The following is a 4,936-nucleotide window of genomic DNA, read 5'->3' on the forward strand; positions in this document are numbered from 1 at the left end:
AGGAGTCGGAACCAAAAGACAAGATGAGAAAAAGTGGATAAATCCTCAAAAAATTAAAACATGATTCTTGAAATTAATGTAGGAAACTATAGCACATTAGATCTGGTAAAACATAATACAAACAAAAAAAACATGCGTTTTCTATTTATTTTTTTGTTCTATCAGCTTTGAAAGACAAATTTGCAAGATAAAGGCCATACATTAACATAGGAGTCTAGGTGTAATTTAGATGTTGTCCACAAGATGGCAGCAGTTTGTACACAAAGTTTCAAACTGATCTAGTGAAGAATTACTTCACTACACAATATTTTGTATCAAGTCTGCCAGGAGTTTGCCCAAATATGAAGCCAGAGACAGCAGTGGGGTCAAGCTGTTGAACCCAGTTCCTACATTTGCATTAAAAAAAAGATTTTATCAAACAAAACTATGCTACATTTGATCTCTGGGACCCTCAGGATGACATCAGAGCAAGATTACTGAATGTAAGTACATCGTTTACCCTCAGAGGTGAATGTATCAAACCAGTTGATGTGATAAGCATTTTGTTGTTGTGCACTATCCTCCAAAAAAATAGCATGGCATTTCTTTTGCTCTAATAGCTACTGCAAATAGATTAACAAGAATTTAAGCTTTCTACCCGTATAAGACAGGTTTATGTCCCGGGAATTGGCTGTTGTTTACAACATCATTCTAGTCACATAAGGAGCAACAACTGTCCCAGTTTAGGGACACCAATCCCGTAGAGGTTTAAACGTGCTTCAAAGTCACCTATAGCCAAAATCCCCCATAGAAATGTTGAGGGAATTATTTTATGAAGACTGCCTCAAATGCTCTCTCCTGTTCTTTTGGTTTTTAAATCAACTTTCTTTCATTGTGTAGCAGCCAAAGGCATAATCTTAGTCATATTAGCAACCCATGATAGTTGTTGCATCTTTAGAGCTCTAAATCCGAACTGATATTTCCATCTCTGCCCAAAGCACCTCTCGCATGTGTGGTGTACATTTTAGGGCAGTGTTTTCCTGCAAATTGGATTTGGGAACATTAGCGCGTACCGCTGTGTGCACATTTTGCCTTGCTGCATTCTCTTGATGTCAGCAGAGTGTGCAGCTGAACTCTGTAAACACTTGGTTTGTTGTTTTAACTCAAAAACATAACTAATATTTGTTAAATATAAATTTGTTTTTGCATGGATTCCGCAACACGGTTAGCTTTTAACAGCTAGGACCGCTATTTCTTGTACCGCTTAACTGACAGGTTAAAGTCTGCTTGAAAGAGCTGCTAACCTAGCTAAGCTGATAACTAATCTGGGACTAAGTTTTCCAATGGAGACCTCTTTGTCTGGAGAGGTAAATGATCGGTTACAGTGCTGTATCTACTGTTTTGGGGACAAACTGGATCACTCAGAGTTCAAATGCGGAAATTGTTTGCTTTGCGAAGATTATAGGTTTGAGGTGGCTTTTGTGATCACGCAGGTAGCCGGCCTACATGAGAAATTAGGCAGAGTGGAATGTTTACCTTTTCTACAGAAGTCGCTGGACGATGTTCACGCATGTTGGATGTGTCTCCATCTTGTTGTTTGTTGTTATCCGACTGGCCGGTGTTGCCCGGAGTTCATTCGTCAAGGGAGCCATCTCCTGCCTCTCCTCGCCATCTGATAGCGAAGTCAAAGGAGCACAGCAAGAGGAGCATAGTGATCAACGATGGTCGCATGTCATGAGCCGTGGTAGCCAAAGACAGTGGCCTGCCACAAAAACAGACTACACTCCCAACGGGAGGCCCGGAGCAGATACAAACAACGAATAGTTTCTCCACCCTGGAGCCTGATCTTCCTGCACCTTCGTTACTGGGATTACCTGTGTCTGCGGCCCCTGTGCCTACCTCATACTCCTTCCCCTACGATTTTGAAGTCAACGTTGGAAACCTTCCATCTGTGCTATGGATCGAGCAGGGCTTCTCCATCTGTCGGAGGCCTGCACCATCATGTGAAGAGTTGGAGTGTGCGGATTTCCTCATCCTTCTCCCCCAGCTGTGATTTTGGGCAGCTCCACGGTAAGAAATGTGACTGTTGCAAAAACAATGTCCTATCCCAGAGCTTGAGTAAATTACATTACTAAGCTGCTCCTGAATGTACTATGCCAGGACATGGACAATGATTCTATCGTAGTCCATGTGGGATTTAAGAAAGGCAGCTCTGAATAGTTGAAACTGGATTTCAAGGAGCTGATTGACTCTCTGCTAGACATAAATAAAATACCCATCATATCTGGCCCTGTGCCCTCTCTGAATCGTGGCATCGATCGGAAACAGGGTTTTGGTTCACTGGGAAGAGGGAATTCACCAATCACCTCACAGTCCACAAGCCGTTTTCGTTGTCCATTCTGTTTTCCAGGGGTAATCCTCACACTCGGCTCCTCAGCCAATCCGGTCCGGTACACAAGGGATGTAGTCCAACAGTCCAGGTCACAACAGATAATCTCACAGATATTGCTCGCTCTTTGCCGGCTCTTCATAATGCACTTAGCTCTCTCCTACTCTGCCCCTTCGTGCAGGCTGCTTCCTCCTTTATCCCTGAGCACTCCCTGGCTTTAATGACCCACCTCCTTGCCTCGTTGTGGCAGGAAGTCCATATCAGGCACAGGGGTGGAGCCAGTGGGCTGCAAGATATCTCCCCTCAATAAACACTCCTCTCACCTCTCCCTGCCACAGTATTTATCAATTACTCGTACACTTGATTTACAGACCTGTAAGTATTTTACCTTGATAAATCAGACACGTTCTAAAACACTGCTAGTGCATGTGAAGTTTTATTTACATAAAGAGCCACTGTAAATACCCATTTATGGTCACAAACCTTCCCTTTAAAGTTGCAAGTTCACAAATTTATGTCCGCCAACATGGAGAAGGCAAAAAATATATAATCCACAAAAGGGATATAAGTGCAAGAGGTGGGCAGTGTGACTCTTTACTGTGTGCTATGGACCAGCGCATTGGCACCATAATTGGAGAGACCTCAGTGTCTGGCATCATTTGCGATGGTGATACTGAGGACCCTCTTCCAGTCCCTGAAGGAATACCAGACACACCAACTGATAGTAAGTCAAGTTTTATTTTCACAAACATATTCAGACATGGACACATCTAAATACTTGAAAAAAAAGGAGAAAAAAAAAAGAAATCTTTAGACGTGGGTGATTTGCCTGACCCCTTAGCCATCCCCAGTCCTACAAGAAGGTTTCCTCTTTGGCGAGCGCTTCAGCTGCACCGCATGTTTTGACTGGCGCAGTCCTGAAACAAGAGATTCTTGGACTTAAACAGCAGCTGGAGGATGTATGCATTGGCCTGAGATAAATCAATCATTGAAAAAAGTTGTTGATTGTGTCAAACATGAGACAAATTCTGGTGCAATGTAAATGTTTTCCTTGTTACTTTAATTGCAATATTTGGAAGAACAGATAACTAAAACTTGTATGATATTGACTCTGGTCCTCAGTGCCAGAGCTATGGGTGGTGGGAAACACTCCCTGTCAGGCATGGGCTCATCGGGTCTGGGTGGATCATTCAGTGCAATGTCATTTTTGATTGCAACATTGTGGAGCACACTGCAAGCCTTGACAATGTAGCAAACCTAAAAAGGAATTCACACATTGTATTACATTCACGTAATGGCATTTGAAGGAATATCATTTCAGAGGTAGACCTTGCGGAGTTTGCATCGCAGTGTGCCTCCTGTCCCAGACAAGCACAGCCAACACCCTTTCAGCAGGCCTATGGTGCACTCCACTGTTGTTCTTGTGCGTCCCTGGGCTTGGTGGTACCTTGCCTCGTTGGTTTGAGGGGTTTGTGAGGAGAGTCAGCCATGTTTTTCATGGCTAGCTCCGGGTCTCCTGCAGTTATGAACACAACATTTAAATATTGTTTCCCAGAAGAGGTCTAACATGGCAACAAAAAAACTTGCAAAATATACACAAGTCACTTACCAATAAGCCATCCATCCTCAACAGCTCCTTCTTGGAGGTTAAGGCCGACTGAACAGTTCTGCACAATGAGTGAATCATGTGTCCCACCTGGCCATTTGGTCGCTACATTCAACAAAGCCAAATGTGACTCACAGATGACCTGCACATTGAAAGATTGGAAACCTTTTCTGTTGACAAAGTTGAAGTAATTCAATGATTGTAAGTATTTTTGTTGGTGGAAGGAGCGGAGGACCAAAGTGCAGCGCGTATCCATAATACTTTTAATCCAGAATGAATACACGAACAAAAACACCAAACCGATAAACCAACAGTTCTGACAGGTGCAACCAACACTCACCAGAAAATAATCACCCACAACTCAAAATGGGAAAACAGGTTACCTAAGTATGGCTCTCAATCAGAGACAATGATAGACAGCTGCCCCTGATTGAGAACCATGCCAGGCCAAACACATAGAAAAAGAAAACCTAGACCTACAACATAGAATACCCACCCACATCACACCCTGACCAAAATAAAAATAGAAACATACAAAGCAATCTACGGTCAGGGCGTGACAATGAGGGTGCTTTTATTGCGATGTGGGTGCAGTCAACTGCTCCAATGACATTGGGAAATCCAGCTATGGAAATCCCTTTTCACTCTGGCCTGCTGCACAGCAGTGTACGGAAACTGTATGTATTGTGGGGTCAATGAAATAACGCCACAAAGGACTGCATGCAATATTCGGCTCATGGTTGGCTGTGAAGTGCCAGACCGATTCGCAATGTCCGGTTGGAATGTTCCAGTGGCCATAAATCCCAGGGTGGAGAGGACTTGGCTATGCACTGGGATGGCATTGGTGCATTTCATCTGCCTTTCTAATATTGGAGAGAGTTGGTTGCAGAGCTACAATAAAATATACCTTGGAAAACGACATCTACTAATAAGCCAAGCGTCACTCTCAGCAATAAAATCTG

The 4,936-nt window shown here is 43.3% G+C and overlaps 1 long non-coding RNA gene across 1 annotated transcript; it reads right to left on the bottom strand.

Moving 5' to 3' along the window:
• Window positions 1-3,150: 3,150 nt before the first annotated feature.
• On the bottom strand, window positions 3,151-4,311 carry LOC112249697. The gene is made up of 3 exons (XR_002953388.2): window positions 3,978-4,311; window positions 3,698-3,884; window positions 3,151-3,625 (listed from the first exon to the last, which is right to left on the bottom strand). It is a non-coding gene; the product is annotated as an uncharacterized LOC112249697 (long non-coding RNA).
• Window positions 4,312-4,936: the final 625 nt, after the last annotated feature.

Source organism: Oncorhynchus tshawytscha, linkage group LG04, assembly GCF_018296145.1.
Source record: "Oncorhynchus tshawytscha isolate Ot180627B linkage group LG04, Otsh_v2.0, whole genome shotgun sequence".
In the NCBI taxonomy this organism is placed as follows: Eukaryota; Metazoa; Chordata; class Actinopteri; order Salmoniformes; family Salmonidae; genus Oncorhynchus; species Oncorhynchus tshawytscha.